The sequence below is a fragment of the Myotis myotis genome, unplaced genomic scaffold, assembly GCF_014108235.1.
Source record: "Myotis myotis isolate mMyoMyo1 unplaced genomic scaffold, mMyoMyo1.p scaffold_m19_p_8, whole genome shotgun sequence".
NCBI classification, from domain to species: domain Eukaryota; kingdom Metazoa; phylum Chordata; class Mammalia; order Chiroptera; family Vespertilionidae; genus Myotis; species Myotis myotis.
This window is the reverse complement of record NW_023416390.1, coordinates 88,543,202-88,564,142: the sequence shown is the minus strand read 5'-3', so window position 1 is coordinate 88,564,142 and position 20,941 is coordinate 88,543,202. Positions and strand designations below refer to the sequence as shown.

General features: G+C 39.6%; 1 pseudogene; it reads left to right on the top strand.

Moving 5' to 3' along the window:
• The first annotated feature begins 1,862 nt into the window (after positions 1 to 1,862).
• Positions 1,863 to 20,941, top strand: part of LOC118662092 — a 94,870-nt pseudogene continuing 75,791 nt past the window's right edge.

Here is a 20,941-nt window from a genome sequence, read left to right as displayed (position 1 = left end):
CCGGACTGTGAGAGGGCACAGGCCAGGCTGAGGGACTCCCCCTCCCTCAGTGAGTGCATGAATTTCGAGCACAGGGAAGTGCTGGCTCTCCATTATGACAGAGGAAAGATGAGCTCTGTAATTCAATGCACACACGCATGCACTGTCACACTTCCACTCCATTCTAAGAATAGAACTTTTCTCTAATATGATTGAAATGATTAGTAAAATATTACAGCTATAAATTAAATATAGCTGCCACTAAAGAGTCACTAAGTGTATAGTGATTGTACTTTCATTTTAGTGTGTAAACTCCATGGGGAGTGATTCTGCTGTTGATCCTGTAGTTGTTGTTCACCTGGAATCTACACAGAGTCTATATAGTCCCTGCCCCACAGTAGGTGTTTGATAAAGAACTGTTAAATATACAAATTTTCTTTAAGAGCATCTGTTTATTAAATTAATAACTGCCTTGTTTTTCCTTTTTAATTTACTAATCATATATCTTTATCTTTTCTTTTCCTCAAATCACCTTTGTTTTACTTTCTTTCTATTGAAGTTCTGTCTGCCTAGAGATACCACACTCAGAGACCTTTATCTGATTGCTTCAGGCTAATCAGGCTATTCTCAAGCTTATATTAACAAAGTGCAGTTTTCTTTTGGTTAATCTTCCTGGAGAATATTTTCCCAATGATTTTTTAGAGAGAATGGGAGGGGGAGAGAGAAACATCGATGTGAGAGAGACACATAGATTGGCTGCCTGGTGCATGCACCCCAACCAGGGCCAGGGACCAAGATTGCAACTGATATATATGCCCTTGACTGGAATAGAACCCAGGACCCTTCAGTCCAAGGGCTGATGCTCTATCCACTGAGCCAAACCAGCAGGGCAACAAGTCTTAACACATAATAATTACAAAAGCATCTAAACACTTGTGAAAAAGACAGCCATACACAGGAAGTGAGTAGAAATGCTATTTTTTTTTTTAATTTTGGTATAAATCCAACAACATATTTAATTTTTCCATGCCATCACTCATTCATTAGACAAATGTAAACACTTATCATGTGCCAGACACTGTGCTGACACTGAGTGTCAAAGATATACCCCTCAAGATGTTTTCAGTCAGGTAATGGGCTGTAGAGCAAACCAGGACATTGAACTCAGAATGTGATCAGAAGGTAGAGTGGGTACACAAAGGAGAGAAGAATCTAGAATTACATGGAGCAGATAATCTTGGAAAGTCTGCAAAGAATTTGCTCATTTGACTAACTTATTTTTTCCACATATCCACAATTTCATTTTATTGAATTTGTTGGGTGACATCTACATATATAAAATGAAGGAATATGCAAATTTTCCCTCACTGGCTGGAGCCAAAAGACCACCTGAAGGGGCTGGGTGTGGCTTCATGCTGCATGAGGCCAGGGACGTGAGGCTGCGTCAAATAAAATAAAGTGCGTTCACATGCCCTAAAGCACAAACACCTCAGCAGATAACTCAATGCAGGTTATTGTGTAATCACAATGATTACCCAATAAACTTATTTTCACCGGAAAAAACACCCAAAACATTTTCCCTTAAAGATGCCCCAGTTAGGCTGCTGAGGCTTTCATCTGTCCCTTTCTACACGAAGACAACCGCGTTCAAGGAGGAAGGGCTCCAGTTTGGTTTCTCAGCTCCCAGCTAGGAGGCCTCCCTGGGGCCGCTCTCCCCTCCGAGCCCTGCGCAGGACGGGCCCTCCACTCCAACCAGGGAGCCCAGAAGGGAGACAGAGCGAAGTGCTTCCTTCCGGACCCGCTCTCCCTGGGAACCCAGAAATCCTCCTCCCGGGGCGACTGCGCAGCAGCAGGGCCTGGCCAGCCGGGAGGGAAACCTACCCATGGCGGATGTGTACCCTGGCGGAGGCCGCGCAGCTGCCATAGTTGAAGCCGTCCTCAATGGAGGACCGGGTAGTGGGGATCAGAGTTGGCCATGTCTGCAATGGAACCCCAACTCCCCGCGGAATGACATATGGCACATGGACCTCAGTCACTTCCTGAGCAGCAGTCATCCCCGACAGGGGATCAAACCTGAAACCTGAGTAGGTGCCCTGGCAGAATGGAACCCAAACCTTTACTGTGGCAGAGGAGCTCCGACACACAGCAGGGGCCAGGGCAGCCAGAGGGGTTTTGTTGAGGGGCCCTGACAGGCAGCGCCCAGTGCAGTGGGTTGGACCCTCCTCCTGATACAGCAAGGTTGCGGTTGGATCCTGGTCAGGGCACAGACAAGAAGCAACCAAGGAGAGCAGAATAAGCGGAACAACACACTGTTGTTTCTCTTGCTCCCTTCCTCTCTCTAAAATAATCAATCAATAAAAATAAAAATAAAAAATAAACCCTCTGGCACTAACCGGTTTGGCTCAGTGGATAGAGCGTAAGCCTGTGGACTGAAAGGTCCCAGGTTCGATTCTGGTCAAGGGCCTGTACCTTGGTTGCAGGCACATCCCCAGTGGGTGGTGTGCAGGAGGTAGCTGATCGATGTTTCTCTCTCATCGATGTTTCTAACTCTCTATCCCTCTCCCTTCCTTTGTGTAAAAAATCAATAAAATATATTATAAAAATAAAAAATAAATAAACCCTCTGGCTTGCAGAGTTGAGCTAAAACAATTAGAAAACAAAGTCCCATCCCTTCCCATTCATTCAAAAATTACTTCATATGCTCCATCAGTAATCACACTGGGGATGGGAGTTTGTTTGTTTGTTTGTTTTGGTTAATCCTCACCTGAGGACAGTTTTACATTGATTTTTTTTTTTTTTTTTTTTTTTTTTTTTTTTTTTTTTTTTTTTTTTTTTACAGAGAGTGGAAGGGAGGGAGAAAAACAGAAACTAATGTGAGAGACATCAGTTGGTTGCCTCTTGCTGAATCCCTGACCAGGGCCCTGGATTGAGCCTGCAACTCAGGTACGTGCCCTTGATCAGAATCCAACCAGGTACCCTTCAGTCCGCCTGCAGAAGCACTATCCACTGAACCAAACCAGTATTTTTTTTTCTTTTTAACTCCTCCTCTAAGGATGTGTTTTTTTCATTGATTCTAGAGAGACAGGAAGGAAGAGAGAAAGAGAAAGAGAAACATCAATCAGTTGCCCAAGCAATCTGACAAGGATGGAACCCACAACCTGTGTATGTGCCCTCACCTGGAATCGAACCCACAACCCTTTGGTGCCTGGGAGGACACTCTAACTATTGATCCACACCGACCAGGGCCTGGAGGTACATTTAAAAATTTTTTCAGATCTTCCCTGCCCAGGTGGCTCAATTGGTTGGAGTCTCAACCTGTACACCAAAGGATTTCCCGTGGATTCTAGGTTAGGGCACATACTTAGGTTTAGGTTAGATCCCGCTGGGTCAGCAGGTGCAGAGGCAGCCTACTGGTATTTCTATGTCACATGGATGTTTCTCTCTCTAGAAATCAATTTTAAAAAAATTCTTAGGTGAGAATTAAAATTATACACTGAGTGTCCAGGTTATTATGACCACCTGACGTTTATAGGCAAATTAGCTATACTTTCAAGATGAAGTTGCTAGAGGGCCAGACATTATAATAGGGAAGCAGGTTGTTTACCATGACAATAGAAGTGATTTTTTTCTGAAGATATGGATAAACAACGCAATTTAACAGCCTTTGAAAGTGGGATATATATTATTATGAGTGGCCAGATTATTATGACCACCCCATCAGTACTTTTTTAGGCCATCTTTTGCCTTCAATACTGTGGTGATTCTTCTTGGCATTGACTCCATGAGATGTTGAAAGGTGATGCGAGGAATCTGACACCATGCCTGATGAATAGCACTGTCCAGTTCTGTGAGAGTTGATGGATGTGGAACCAGCTGCCTGATGGCTCTTTTAACTTCATCCCACAAATGCTCCATTGGATTGAGATCTGGTGATTATGGGGGCCACCAAAGCAAGGTAAAGTCTCCCTCATGTTCTTGAAACCACTCCTGCACAGCACGAGCACTGTGGCATGGTGCATTGTCTTGTTGGAAGAAGCCATCTTCATTGGGATACACCATCAACATGATAGGATGAACTTGATCAGCAGCGATACTTAGGTATGTTGTGCTATTCAGACGTTGTTCCACACGAATTAAAGGGCCCAAATCATGCCAGGAAAACATGTCCCAAACCATAACACTGCCCCTACCAGCTTGAAGGGTTGTACCCATGCATGCGGGGTGCATGCTTTCATGCTGTTTCCGCCAAATTCTCTCTCTGCCATCTACATGATGCGACTGGAAACTTGATTCATCAGACCACATGACTTTTTTCCAATGCTCGACTGTCCAATCCTTGTGTTCCTGTGCGAATTGGAGACATTTTATCTTGGTAACTGCAGACAGCAAAGGTGTTTGAACAGGCCTTAGGCTACCATATCCCATATGATGCAGTGTACGGCTGTTTTGCCTACAAATGTCAGGTGGTCATAATAATCTGGCCACGCATAATAATATATATCCCACTTTCAAAGGCTGTTAAATTGCGTTGTTTACCCATATCTTCAGAAAAAAATCACTTCTACTGTCGTGGTAAACAACCTGCTTCCCTATTTATAATGTATGGCCCTCTAGCAACTTCAGCGCTAAAGTATAGCTAATTTGCCTACAGACACCAGGTGGTCATAATAATCTGGACACTCAGTGTATATATATTAAAATTTTTTCAGCTCTAAAATTTTATTTGGTTCTTTTTAAAATTTTATTTTTAATTTACAGTTCACATTCAATATTCTATCCCAGTGGTCGGCTAACTGTGGCTTGCGAGCCATATGCAGCTCTTTGGCCCCCTGAGTGTGGCTCTTCCACAAAATACCATGTGCGGGCGTGCATGTACAGTGCAATTGAAACTTTGTGGCCCAGGTGCAGAAGTCAGTATTTTGTGGAAGAGCCACACTCAAGGGGCCAAAGAGCTGCATGTGGCTCACGAGGTGCAGTTTGCCGACCACTGTTCTATCCTATATAATAAAACCCTAATATGCAAATTGACCAAACAGTCAAATGACTGGTTGCTATGAACTGACCACCAGGGGGCAGACACTCAACATAGGCGCTGCCCCCTGGTGGTCAGTGCACTCCCACAGGGGGAGCACCACTCAGTCAGGAGCCAGGCTCACAGCCGACGAGTGCAGAGGCAGTGGTGGAAGCCTGCTCGGTAGCACTAAAAAGCAGCGAGCGGAGAGGTAGGGAGCAGCAAGCAGGCGGGTGGTAAGGAGCAAGGGGTCCCGGAGTGCGAGATGGTACAGGCCAGGTTGAGCACCCCCCCATCCCCAGTGTATGAATTTCATGCACCAAGCCTCTAGTTGGTTTATAAATTTGTATAGGTTTCAGGTATAATTCTACAATATATCATCTGTGTAGTGTATAGTGTGTTCATTACCCCAAGTCAAGTCTCCTTCCATCACCACTTATCCCCTTTATACCCTCTTCTACCTCCATGAACTCCTCCTTCCCTCTGGCAATACTGTTGTCTGTGTCCACGAGTCTTTTTTTTTTTTTTTCCTTTTCTTAATCCCTTAAAGGATAAATGGGCAACTAGGAAAATGAAAGAATTAAATGAAAGCAAGTGCTCCTGAAATTGGAGAGATACAGCATACAGCAAAAACCCATAACATAGATATAATGCTTGCCTCGCCAGCTTATGAGGTAGAGAGGTCAGATAATAAAGAAACTTGAAGGCCACAATGTGTGCCTTTTGATGAAATTTAAGAAAACTGTTTGGATTTAAGGTAGATCACTTTTATAGCTGTATTTAGGAAGTTATTGCATAGCCTAGGAAAGGACTTAGAAGTCCTGAACTTAGAAATTGCCAGTAAGGTTATTGAGAAGTGGGTAGAACTTAGAATGAAATAACAGGTTTGAAGGCAAAAAATTCATATCTGAACAATGATCAGTCCAAAAATCACACATTTTTGAGGCCTGTCTTGATACTAGAACTGAAAAGGTGTTAGCTGAGTCAATAGCGCTCTATGGGAATATAGACACAGTTCTTCACAAAAAAATTGTCTTATCTCATTGTTTTCAATTTGGTGAACAAATATATTATTTATTACCTAATATATTATAAAGCAATTCTGACCTTCACAAAGATTATTTTTGGTCAACAAGAAAACACACACTATAGTCTAACTGTTCCAAACATTATAATTAGAGTCAGATCATAGAGTAAGTAACAGCAGTACATAGAGGAGGTCAGAGACAGCAGTACATAGAGGAGGTCAGAGAAGGTCAAGCATAATAATGTTTCAGACACATCACTTACTTTGACTTTTTAAATATATCAAACCAAGTAGTTTTCCAAAACCAGCGTTAAAATGGAAGGTGATTGTTAATATTTATTTAGTGAAAATAATTGATACCTATAGTACTGTGATGAAAGACATAGTAAACTCATATTTCCAATATATTGTTTAAAGAAAAGCAAATGGGATAGAATTAAAGATGTTTAAAAAATCAAGTGAAAAAGAAGAGTTAAAGACATAATTTACAGTTCTTCTCCACAGCTCTTTTCTTTGTTTTGAGTTTAACATCACATGGAAATTTGCATCAGTGGGCATTTACAGGGCGTGCTTGGAGAAAAACAGAACACGGGGTCACTGTGGCTACCAAGGAGCCCTTCTCCTGGGAATGACATCTTCAGTTTTAGAAAACTCCTTTACTTTCATGCCACTCAGGCACCCCTTTGAGCTTTTTCTCTAAACAAAAGAAAAATAAGCAAAAATAATATATTCTACATTTCTGTGCATGCTTATTCTGATCTGGTTGACAACTTTAAGTTCCTTATTTCAAAAAATTATCAACACAGAAAGTCTCGTGTCATTTAGTGGCATGGTGGAAAATATTTATTAACCAATAAAATCCCTGCATGTATATTTTAACTTAAACTACTTAGATAGCGGAAGGCAAAACATCAGAAAGAAGTTGCTGGGAGTGTCCACCCGGAGCCTGGGAAAGTAGGTTACATGCTCCACTCAGGGAAGCTTTCCATCCTTATTATTCAGACTATTAACATTAATGGATTCTGGAAGACAAAGTTAGGGACTGAGGTTTCCATCTTGCTGAGCAGAAACTGAATATTGCATGATACAGAATAAATGAAGTGTTACTGATGCAATTTTGTCTCAAATGAAACTATGCCCTTACCCTCACTCCCTCTTTTTCAGTTGGAGCATAGGCAAAAAATAGCATAAAAAATAAACAAACACAGTCTTATTTTGCAAAAACTACTAGGTGTGAGCTGGATTAGGGTGACTTGGGAAGCAGTTTGCCCTGGTCCCTATCCATAAGCAAGGTTACACTATGCCAGCCCCATGAGACCTGTCCATTGACAGTGTAATTTGAACATGACTTAAAAGTAAAAGGCTTACTACAGGTATTTTCCCACCAACGAGGTGTTTGCTCTCAATGTCTATGAAAAACTAGGCATGGAATTAAATGGATTGCCTGACTACATTGGCTGTAAAGTTTCCATTTTTCATTAAGTTCTGTGAGGCTGAGTGATTTCATAAAAAGGTTTTTTAGTGCATGAGGCACAGGATATTAAAGATAATAAAGATGGGCTATTCTACCACCCAGGAGGGGACATTATTCTAAGGGATGCAAATTCATTGCCATTTATGGCTGAGTAGCTTACAGTTGAGGATGCTCACGCATTCAGCTTTTGGTGTTTTCTATTAATGACACATCTCGTTTAGAGTTGTGAAGGAGAGTTGAAATTGGTGTGTGTTGGGTGATGATTTCTGCTGTATTTACATGCATGTATGCATGAAGAAAATACTTTCTGTGGTGACTTAAAATGACTCAGAAAAAAAAGAAAAGGAAAAAACACATTTTCCTTCCCAGCACTACCAAAATGAGTCTGATCAGAAGTGTTTGAGTCGAAAGTTATACACATCATTACTGATATTTATGCAGAAATGGTTGACGCCAGTGCATTTCCACATGAGAGAGAAATTACAAGTGTTATATTCCCTTAACTTGATAAATATCTCTTTGCTGATTTTTAAACTATTGAGAACATGTTTTGCCTTCCTCTTTGTATTAAAAAAAATCACTATAAGAACGCATTTGCACAATACAGTGAGATTTCAGAATTATATCTGAAAAATAAAAGTGTAATATGGTAGGTCTGTTAAAAACCTACAACTGGTCATGCTCCAAGTAGAAATGCATTAATTAAGATGACATGGTGAAGGCAGCTGGGGGGACTTAAAAAAGAATTATATTTATCTTGAAATTTTTAGCATAATTTCATAACTAACTTTTAATAGTCTTATTCTAGTTCAGTGGTCAAGAAAAAAATATAATAGAGGAAAAAATGCTGTTCTAAAAGTGGTATTTGAGTGACATGAATTAGAAGAACCACCTCAGAGCCAAGCACATAGCACGGCTCCTGTAAATCTTTGGATATTCTTTTGGAAACTGTGGACAGAAGATACTCAAGAATGTTCCAGATATCTTGGTTTCATCTTTGGTTGCTTTTTTATTGATTATAGAAAACTATTGAAAATGAAATATACCATGTTAATACAATGCAGGCCAATATGTTGTCCTTGTAAGTAATTGGAATGTGTTTCAGAAGCTGACCCAATGTCATGAGAAGAGTTATTTTGAGCGGTTACGCAGGCATTTTGCAGTATGACAACGCTGAGTCTGCATATTTAGATAAGGGTGTCAGCCTTCCCGCTGCAGTTCCCACTTTGCTTTTCCCAGGGCCCCTTTAAAAATTACCACTTAGAGTTGAATTCCTGAAAAGTGAATGACCTCTGCCCCAACCATTTTATAGTAATAGGGGCTTTGCCCTTGCTCTATCTCCTGCTCCTGGGGACCTGGGTTAGAGGGTGCCCTCCTCCCTGATCATCGTGTCTTCCTGCCTCAGGGATTTGGAAGTAATACATCCTTGGCTTTACTTCCTGGGGGGGGGGGGGGGGCGCAGAGGGGGGGTGAGAGGGGAGGTTACTGAAACTGTGCCCTTAAGCACAATGACCCTGGGTTTCACTTTTCCAAAGTGGGAGCTGGATCCTGAGAGAGCTACCTGATGACGCGGGCAGCTTGCGCCTCCTCATTCAGCAGGTCATAATCTGCACATTTCAATGCACTGCAGCTGAGGGCAGGATGGAGATGCAGCTTCCTGTGCCCTGTGCGCCAGTTCCTCTGGCACAGTGCGAGGCACTGTCAGGGTCCTGCATGCAGTCTTAGTTCCCTCCCACAGGCCCTTCACTGCGCCCCTAAAGCAGGATTTAATCTCAAGTGACCAAGAGAAGCTCACCTGTGCAAGCAACCACAGCTAGTAAACGTCAGGAGCAAGAGTGAACGCTGAGTGGGTCTGACTGGGAGTTGAAGCTTCTTCACCACTTCACCACTGCACCATGGTGTTGCCAGCCAGTCCACAGCCATCAGCTGTGGTCCTCACAGAAACCTCTCACAGTCTTTTTTGTTTGTTTGTTTGTTTCTGGAGAAAGATATGCGCGCACACACACACACACACAGAGAATTTATATTTACTATTCATAGCCAAACATTTGTTTTTCTTTTATGAAAAGTGTCTACTTCTACACATATCTAAGTGTGAAAGAGACTCAAAAAGAGTTATGCAAACCAAAAGCTGAACTTGATGACAGAACCAATGAATAAAATTTTTGTGAACATGAATGTCAAGAAAGTAAAAAAAAAAAAAAAGACAACTTACGTTTTCAAATGAGTACACTTGCCCAAGGGATGATGAGGGAACATGGGAAATTGGTATCATCCCAGATAATATGGGACATGAGGTTACTGTTATCTTGGTTGTAATTCAGAAGGGTTCCTCCCATTAATTAAAAAAAAAAACAACAACAATTATCTTTATTGTTGAAAGTATTACAGATGTTTCCGTTCCCCCCCATTGTTCCCCTCATCTCCATTCCCACCCCTGACCAGGCCTTCAGGGCACTGTTGCTCCCCTCTGAGAATCATCAGCCTGTTGCATGCTTCCATGTTCCTGGATCTTTTTTGTTTGTCAGTTTCTTTTGTTCATTAAATTCTATATATAAGTGAGATTATGTGATATTTGTCTTTCTCTATTTTGCTTAGCATAATATTCTCCTGGTTCATCCATGTTATCTCAAAGGGTAAGAGTTCCTACTTATTGACATCTGCATAGTATTCCACAGTAAAATGTACCACAGACTTTTATTTATTTATTTTTTTATAATTTCTCTTATTGACTTGATTAAAGTTGCTTCACAATCTTATATCCAGAAGTCTGGTGGAGTGGGCTTGCCATAGACAATTTTTTTTCTGCCTTACCTTACTACTCATGCTTTATTTTTTATTGTAGTTAAATATACAATAACATAAGGCTTATCATCTTAATCATTTCTAAATGTACAGTTCAGTGGCATTAAGTGCATTCACATTGCCATGCAACTATCACCACCATCCTTCTTCAGAAACTTTTCATCATTTCAAAATAAAATAACTTCCCATTCTCTCCCTCACGTAGCCCCTGGCAATCTTTCTACTTTCTATCTCTACAAATTTGACTATTCTAGGTACTTCATATAAGTGGGATCATACAGTATTTGTCCTTTTGTGTCTGGCTTATTTCACTTAGCATAATGCCTCCAAGGCTCATCTTTGTTATAGATGTCAGTAGAGGCCAATTTTTAAAGGGCCCTAGTATACTCCTGGGAAGAAATTCTCCATAAAAGAAGGCAGGCACGATGGTTGGGCCTTAGAACAATATCTTTTTTAAAAAAAATTCTTTATTGTTTAAAGTATTACATATAGTTTTACATATGTCACATTTTTCCCCACTGACCTCTCCCTAGCCACAACCTCTCCCCCCCCCCCCCCCCGCACATGCTCCCACCCGCCTAGTGTCTATATCCATTAGTTATGCTCATATGCATGCATAAAAGTCCTTTGGTTGATTTCTTACCCTCCCCACGCCTGCCTTCCCTCTGAAGTTTGACAGCCTGTTCCATGCTTCTCTGTCTCTGGATCTATTTTTATTCATCATTTTATGTTGTTTATTATATTCCACAAATGAGTGAGATCATGTGATATTTGTCTTTCTCTGACTGGCTTACTTCACTTAGCATAATGCTCTCTAGTTCCTTCCAGGCTGTTGCAAATGATAAGAGTTATTTCTTTTTTATAACTGCATAGTATTCCATTGTGTAGATGTACCACAGTTTTTAATCCACTCATCTGCTGATGAGCACTTAGGCTGTTTCCAAATCTTAGCTACGGTAAATTGTGCCACTATGAACATAGGGGTGCATATATCCTTTCTGATTGGTGTTTCTAGTTTCTTGGGATATATTCCTAGAAGTGAGATCACTGGGTCAAATGGGAGTTCCATTTTTAGTTTTTTGAGGAAACGCCATACTGGTTCTCCAAAGTGGCTGCATTAGTCTGCATTCCCACCAGCAGTGCAGGAGGGTTCCTTTTTCTCCACATCCTCCCCAGCACTTTTCGTTTGTTGATTTGTTGATGATAGCCATTCTGACAGGTGTGAGATGGTACCTGCATCAGTTGATATGATTATGTGATTTTTACCTCTCAATTTGTTTATTTGATGTATCACGTTTATTGAATTGCAGATGATGTACCAGCCTTGCATCCCCAGAATAAACCCCACTTGGTCATGGTGTATGATCTTTCTAATGTAATGCTGGATTCAATTTGCTAAGATTTTGTTGAGGATTTTTGCATCTAGGTTCATCAGAGATATTGACCTATAATTTTCTTTTTCCCCTTCATTGATCTCCTCCACTGATGTCTTCTTTATCTGATATTAATGTTGTTGTCCCTAATTTTTATTTGTTTATTTTTCCTTTTTATTAAATCATGGGGTGATACATTTTAATAAAATTATGCAGACTTCAGATGCATGAGTCTACAATATATAATCTGTACACTATACGAGTATTGTGTCTTTACCAACCCAAGTCAAGTCTTTGTCCATCACCATTTATCTCCTCTATACCCTCCCCCACTGGACTCCCTTCACCTCCCCGCCTCCAGTCATCCCACTGTTGTTCTATCTATGAGTTCTTTCTATTTTTTTTTTCTTTTTTGCTCAATCCTTCTACCCCTCTGTCCCACCCCAATAACTGTCAGCCTGCATTCTTTCTATGTTTGTCTCTATTTTGCTTTTTAGTTCATTTTGTTCATATTCTACATATTAATGAAATCATATTGCTTTTTAAAATTAATATTTATATGATATATAATTTTCCACATTTAACCTTTAACCTATATACATTGTCATATTTGAAGTTAATTTCTAGTAAAAAAAAAACATATAGTGGGGTCAAGTTTTAAATTAAATCCATCAATACCTTTCCACTATTTTATTGAGATTACTTACATTTAATGAGATTATTGATATGTTGAGGTTTAAATTTATCATATTATTCTTTTTTGTTTTCTGTTTCTCTGCTTTCCTTTTTCTCTCTACTTGTATATTACTTAATCACTTTTTAGAATTCCATTTGAATTTAGATATGTTTTGAGCATATCTTATTGTCTAGTTCTGCTATGACTTCTCTAGCAATTACTGTAATTGTAATGTATGTTTACTTATCAAAGTCTACTGGTGTCAAGATTCTACAAATTCATGTGACAATAGAAACTAACTCCTTTTATATCATTTACACATCTTCATTTAGAATATAATTGTCTAAAACATTTTTAATTACATTTATTGAGGTGACATTGGTTAATAAAATTATATAGGTATCAACTGTACATTTTTATGATAGGTGATCTTTGTATTGCATTGTGTTCCCACCACCAAAAGTCAAAGCATCTCCCATCACCATATGTTTGATCTTCTTTAACCTTTTACTACCTTTTCACCCCACTTCACTCTGGTAACCACCATACTATTGTCTGTGTCTATGAGTTTTTGTTTGTCTTTCATGTTTGTTCATTTTTGGCTTTCAGATTAAAACCTCATATATAAGTGTAATCATATGTTACTTCATTTATTTATCTTAACATGCTATTATAAAGATCCATCCATGTAATCTCAAATGGCAGTATTACATCTTTTTTATGACTGAGTATAATTCTATTCTATATCTGTACCATATTTTCTTTATCCAGTCATCTATTGAAGGACATTTCAGTTGTTTCCACATCTTGGCCACCATGAAAAATGCTGCAATAAACATAAGGAAGCATATATCTTTTCAAATAAATGTTTTCAGATTTCCTGGGTAGATACGCAGAAGAGGGGCTGCTGAGTCAAATGGTAACTCTATTCTTATGTTTTTAAGGAACCTCCATACTGTATTCCATAGTGGCTATACCAGTTTGCATTCCCACCAGCAGTGAGTGAGGGTTTCTTTTTTTCCACATCCTCACCAAGACATGCTATTACTTGTCTTGTCGATAGTAACCATTTTAATAGGTATGAGGTGGTAGTTCATTGTAGTTTTGATTTGCATTTCCCTACTAGGTAGTGAAATTGAGTTTCTTTTCATATTTCTTATACATCGTAATATTTTTGCTTCAACTGTCAAACATAATTTGGAAACTGAAGAGGAGAAAAAAATATACTTACTCATAGTTTTACACTTTTGTTTTCCTTCCTTTCTGATATTTAAAGACTTCTTTCATTATTTTTTAGACAGTTTTCTATAGTTATTCTTTTAAGATAGGTCTGCTAGCCACATATTCTCTTAGTTTTTCTTTATTTGAGAACATCTTCATTTCTTCTTTTCTCCACAAGGTTAGTTTTGTTGGGTTTTCACATTGACAGCTTCTTACTTTTAGAAGTTGAAAAAATTGGCAACATTACTTGGTAGGTAACGCCTATAGTTTGAGATAAGAAATCCAACTCATTTAAATTGTTCTTCCTCTGTAGTTAGGTTTTGTTTATCTTCACTGCTCTTAAAAATATTTTATTTGTCTTTATTTTCTAAGTTTTAACTAGGAAGTGTGTTACTGAGTATTAAATTTTTTATCATTTAATGGAGTTTTTCAGGCCTGTTGAATCAGTAGATTTATGTCTTTTGCCAAAAAAGGTAAACTTATCAGTCATTACTTATTTGAACACTTTTTACATGTATTTAATTCTTCCCTTATTCTTCTGTTTGGGACTTTGATGGAAAAATTTTAGAGCTTTTATGATAGTATTGCAGTTTCTGAGGCTCTGATAATTTTATTTATTTATTTATTTATTTATTTATTTATTTATTTATTTATTTATTTCTATTATTTTTCCCTCTTGTTCAGATTAGGTAATTTTTATTGTCCTATCTTCCAGTTCTTTCTCTCTCCACTTTGAGACTATCTACTGAGTTTTATATTATAGTTATTGTATTTTGCAATTCTAATATTACCTTTTTATTTTTTCTATCTTCTTTTTGTCTTCCTTCCTACCTTCTATTTATTACTATATTTTATTTATTTCTATCTAGTATTTTTTCTATCATCTATTTAATTGTATATGTTCTATTGATTCCTTTCTATCTTCTATTTATTTATTATTATTTAGACTTTTTTCTATTTATACTAATAAAAGAGTAATATGCTAATTAGACAGGGAGATCTTCCAGACATCCTTCCAGACAAAGGCATGGTGGTGGGGTTGAGGCAGAGGCAGTTAGGGGTAATCAGGCTGGCCGGGGGGCAGTTGTGGGTGAGCAGGCCAGCACACGGGAAGGAGGGGAGTTGGGGCCAAGCAGGCTGGCGGGGGGTGGGGGGGCAGTTGGAGGTGAGCAGGCCAGCAGGGAGGGACAGGTGGGGGCGACAGGCCAGCAGGAGGGCAGGCAGTTGGGGGCAAGCAGGCCGGCAGGGGGGCCAGTTGGGAGTGAGCTGGCTGGGGGGGGGGGGCAGTTGGAGGTGAGCAGGCCATCAGGGGGTGCAATTGGGGGTGATCAGGCATGCAGGTGGGGGAAGTTGGGGGTGAGCAGGCCAGCAGGGGGAGGCAGTTTGGGGTGAACAGGCTGGCAGGGAGGGCAGTTGGGGATGAGCAGACCAGCAGGGGGTGCAGTTGGGGGCGAGCTGGCTGCTGGGGGGGAGTTGGGGGCAAGTAGGCCAGCATGGGGGGTAGTTGGGGGAGATCAGGCCAGTGGGGGGGAAGTTAGGGGTGAGCAGGCTGGGGGTGGGGCAGTTGGGGGCAAGCGGGCTGGCAGGCGGGTGAGCAGTTAGGAGCCAGCAGTCCCGGATTGTGAAAGGGATGACTGACTGCCGGTTTAGGCCCAATCCCACAGGGCCTAAACCGGCAGTCAGACATCCCCCAAGGGGTCTAGATTGGAGAGGGTGCAGGCCAGGCTGAGGGACATCCTCCTTCCCATGCACAAATTTCGTGCACTGGGCTACTAGTTATATTTATAATTACTTTTTGTCTTTGTTCTTTTTTAAGTTTATCTATATTGTTGAAAGTATTACAGATATCTCCCCTTTTTCCCCCATTAACCACCTCCACCTTGCACCTACCCCTCCCAGGCCTTCACCACATATTGTGTGTGTCCATGGGCTACTCATATATGCATATTGGTTTCCCAGTGAATCTTTCCCCAGATCCTCCCACCCATGCCTTCCCTCTGAGATTCCTCAGTCTATTTCATTCTTCTATGACTCTGGACCTATTTTTTTCATTAATATATATTGTTTATTAGATTCCACTTATGAGTTTGATCATGTGATACTTATCTTTTTCTGACTGGCTTATTTCATTTAGCATAATACTCTCTAGGTCCCTCTATGCTCTCTCAAAGGGTAAGATATCCATCTTTTTACTGATGCCTAGTATTCCATGGTGTAAATATACCACAGCTTTTGTATCCACTCATCTAATGATGGGTACTTGTGCTGTTTCCAGATTTTAGATATATTTTAAATTATGCTGCTATGGACATAGAGTCTTTCTGATTGTTGTTTCTAATTTCTTAGGATATATTCCTAAAAGTGGGATCAATGGGTCAAAAGATTCCACTTGTAATCTTTTGAGGTAATTCCATAATATTTTTTTCTAGTGGCTGCACCAGTCTGCATTTCCACCAACAGTGTACTAGGGTTCCCTTTTCCCCACATCCTCGCCAGCACTTGTCATTTGTTGATTTGTTGATCATAGTCATTCTGAAAGATGTGAGGTCATTTTAATTTTAATCTCTCTGATGATTGGCGACTTTTAACATTTTTTTCATATGTCTTTGGCCTAATATGTCCACAGTGGAGAAGTGTTTATTTAGGTCCTTTGCCCATTTTTTAATTGGATTGTTTGTCTTCCTATTGTTAAATTGTATGAGTTCCTTATATATTTTGAAAATTAACCCTTTATCAGATGTGCCACTGCCAAATATGTTCTCCCATACAGTGGACTTCCTTTTCATTTTATTGTTGATTTATTTTGCTGTGCAGAAGCTTTTATTTAGTCCCATTTGTTTATTTTCTCCTTAGTTTCCCTTGTCCTAGGAGAGGTATCAGTGAATATATTACCACAAGAGATGTTTGAGATTTTGCTGCCTACGGTTTCTTCCAATATTTTTATAGTTTCACATTTTACATTTAAGTCTTTTATCCATTTTGAATTTTTGTCCGTGTATGGTATAAGTTGGTGGTCTAGTTTTATTCTTTTGCATGTACCTGTGCAATTTTTCTAGCACCATTTATTGAAGAGACTGTCTTTACTCCATTGTATGATCTTGACTCCTTTCTCAAATTGAGTGTATTGGTTTGGGTCGATTTCTGGGTTCTCCGTTTTGTTCCATTGATTTATATGCCTCTTCTTTTGCCTGTACCAGGTCATTTTGATTACAATGGCTTTGTAGTATAACTTGATATCTAGGATTGCGATCCCCCAACTTGTTCTTCTTTCTCAGGATTGCTGCAGCCATTTGGGGTCTTTTTTTTGTTTCATATAAGTTTTTGGAGTACTTGTTCTAGATCTGTAAAATATGCCATTGGTATTTTAATAGGGATTGTATTTAATCTATAGATTATTTTGAGTAGTATGGACATTTTAATGATGTTGATTCTACCAATCCATAATCACAGATATTCTTCCATTTGTTTATATCTTCCTGTATCTCATTTTTTACCCTCCCCGTAGTTTTCAGAGTACAGTCTTTTACATTTTTGATTACATTTATCCCTAAGTGTCTTAATTGTTTTGTTGAAGTAGAAAATGGGGTTATTTTTTGTTTCTTTTTCTGAGAATTCATTATTAGTATATAAAAACGCCATCATCTTCTGAGTGTTAAGTTTATATCCTGCTACATTTAATAAACTCATTTATTAAATCTAGTAGTTTTTTAGTGGAGTGTTAGTGTTTTCTATGTATAATATCATGTCATCTGCAAATAATGACAGCTCTACTTCCTCTCTTCCAATATGGATGCCTTTTATTTCTTGTTCTTATCTGATTGCTATGTCTAGCACTTACAATACTATGTCGAATGAGTGATGAAAGCGGACATCCTTGTCTTGTTCCTGTTCTTAGGGGAAACATTTTTAATTTTTGCCCATTGAGTATGATGGTGGATGTAGGTTTTCCATATATGACCTTTATTATGTTGGCAGATGTCGTGTAAGACTCCCCCCACGTTCTGCATGGAGTAGGGTTCGGTATCTGAAAGAGGAACTGCACAGCAAATGAGAGTAAAAGACAGGAGATAATTTTGCAATATTGGGGGACCAGGCGGCAAGTCCCGAAGGACTTCCTCCATGCTCAGGCCTCACCAAGCTTTTATTGATCTGGGATGCACCCATGGCATAGCCCTTAGGCAGGTGACCCCCTAGTAACAAGCAGACTAGCCCATCAGCAAGGATTTACATAATAATAAATGGGGGAGTAGTTTCAGCTACCACTGTCTGGACAAACAGATGTGGCGCCTAGCTCCAAGCTTTGCTAGGGCTTCAAAGCACCCAGCCTTCAGGGGGGGGGGGAGGGGGTTTCAGGGAGTTCTCTGTCTATGCTTATCAGATAGTGAAGGCAATAAACAGTTTCCCACATTGGGGTATGTTCCCTCTATTCCCACTTTGCTGAGAATTTTTATCAAAAAAGGGTGCTGGATTTTGCCAAATGCATTTTCTGCATCTATTGATATGTTCATGTGATTTTTATCTTTAATAGGTTTATGTGACATATCACATTGATTGATTTTCAAATATTGTACCAGCCTTGCATCCCTGGAATAAAACCCATTTGGTCATGGTATACAATTTTTTAAATATATTGCTAATATTTTGTTGAGGATTTTAGCATCTGTGTTCATCAGGAAAATTAGCCTATAATTTTCTTTCTTTGTGCTGCCTTCCCAAAAAGAGCTTGAAAGTGCTCCTTCTTCTTGGATTTTTTGGAATAGTTTGAGGAGGGAATAGTTTGAGGAGTATAAGTGTTAGTTCTTTGAATGTTTGGTCAAACTCTCCTGTGAAGCCACCTTAACCAAGGCTTTTGTTTTCTAGGATATTTTGTTTTATTATTGCTTTTATTTCATCATTTTTTACTGGCCTATTCAGGTTTTTTTATTATTCCTGATTCAGTTTTGGAAGATTGCATTTTTCTAGGAATTTGTCCATTTCATCCACATCATTCATCTTGTTGGCATATAGTTGCTCATAGTATTTTCATACAATCCTTTGCATTTCTAAGGATTCAGTTCTTACTTCAGTTATCTTGGTTTCACTGATTTTTTAAAAGTCTCTATGACACTTATTTCCACTATACTCTTTATTATTTCCTTTCTTCAAATTACTCAGGGCTTTTCTTCTTTTCCTCATTCTAATTCTCTTAGTTGTAGGTTTAGATAGTTTATCAGAAGTTCCTCTCTCCTCTCTCTCTCTCTCTCTCTCTCTCTCTCTCTCTCTCTCTCTCTCTCTCTTTTAGTTAGACCTGTAATGCTATAAACTTCCCTCTCAGGACTGCTTTCACTGTGTCTCAGAGATTTGGGGTAGTTGTGTGTTCATTTTCATTTTTTTCCAGGAATTTTATTTATTTATTCCTTGCTCACATTGGTAACCCATTCATTGTTTAATAACTTGCTATTTAGCTTCCATATGTTTGAATGCTTTTTTAGTGTTTTCACTATAGTTGATTTCTAATTTCATGTCATTGTTGTCTGAGATGACCCTTATAGCCATTGAATTCTTTATATGACAAATTGCTTGCCTCCATCTCATTTAGTTCCTTTTCTGGAGATTCCTCCTTTATTTCATTTGGGGATTATTTCTTTGTCTCCCCATTTCTACTGTCTTTTTGCATATGTTTATATGTATTAGATCAAACTGATATGCCTCCCAGGTTCTTTGGAGTGGTCTTATGTAGCAGGTGTTTTGTGGAACCCAGTGGTGCATTCTCTTAGATCTCCTGGGCTGGGTGTTCGAGGAAAACTCCTCGTTTGAGGTATTTGTATTCTCCCATTGTAATTGGTCTTGAGTAATGTTCTTCTATTCATGGATAGAATCTTCTCTCAAGCTGGCTTACTATGAGGCTCACCCCTTACCATGTCATGTGAGCTGTGGTGAAGGTTCTGACACATCAAAAGGAATAGCAACAAAATAAAAGCATACACAAGACTCCCACAATAACAATAAAAGCAACCAGCAGAGAATTAGGCAAGAGAAAAGAGCAAGAATGACAGAAAGAAAAGAAAAACATATATGAGTAGAAAACAAAACACAACAAAACAAAAAACAAAGAAACAAAAAAGGGGGTGAGAAGGAATATGAAGGGGCAGAGATGTAATAAAGAAAGTAAGAATAAAGAATAGAAAAATAGCAGAGAAAAAACAGTTTAAAAAACAGTATAGAAAAAAATTGAAAGGGAAAATAAAGAAGAAAATAGACTCAAATAAGAAAAGGATAAAGATGAGAAAGCAGGAGGAAAAGAAAGAGAAAAATAATTGAGTAGGAAAGGGGAAGAGAAAAATTGAGTATATAAATGAAACAATAGAGACTAAAATAATTTCAAATTAATAATTCAGATAAAGAAGATAAATTAAAAAATTAAAATAAATAAAAAAGAAAGGGAAAAGAAAAAGAAGAAGAAGAACAAAAGCGAAATGGTATTCATCTCAGCCCAGTTTAAAGCCTCTTGGGAGCTCCCTTTAGACCCTGCTCTTCTGATGGCTGTGGCTGAATGTTTTGTCTGCCAATTCTGGACGTCATGGGAGGTACTTAGGATCTAACCACTGACAGAAACCGTCCACCTTTGGATCTAAGAAACCTCTTTGAACTTTCAAAGAATCCATAGTTTGTGTCCTTCTCTACAGGACTTGGCCATACTCTAAGGCCAGTTTGTTAGCAGCATGAAGCCCAGTAATGGGAAAGCAACCTTTCCCAGGTTCCCCAGGCTCTGCCTCCACCTGCTATTACTTTATAGCCAGCTATCAATCTTAATAACTCAAAAGCCTGCTTATGGAAGGGCTTAGGCAGAATCGGGAGGGAGTTAGAACTCTGGGCCTCCTGTGAGGGAGAGACGCTGTTCAGACTTCAGGGTAAGTGGTGAGTTTCCCTGTCCCAGAGCTACTCCTCTGTGAGTGGCCTGGAATATTGCTCTGCCCTCAGCTAGCCATAGCTCCTCATGTGAATCCATAAGTGAAAAACCTGCAGTTTCTATCAGCTGTCTGGTGTGGAGGAGGCACCAGTCAGATTCCCAGGCTAGTGGGGCAAAGTACCCCACACCCCCAGTCCAGTCACTGACACTCCTTGCGACTCTTCAAACCCATAGACTTGGCCTCTGTGGCTCTCTCCTTTGCAAGGTCAAGGTGCATGGTGTGGCAGGCAGGTCTCCTGAGAGTGGGGTGGGCTATATCATCTATGGCAGGGTTTTGTCCTTTTCCTGAGCTGCTGCTACTGGGAGTAGCTAATTCTTCTCAAGAAAAATGGCCATTTCGGTTTGAGGGGGAAGGGGTGATTGAATGCAAGACTCCCAGCTACTGCTTTTCCACACCTCCCCCAATGCTTCCCACCTCAGCCTCTC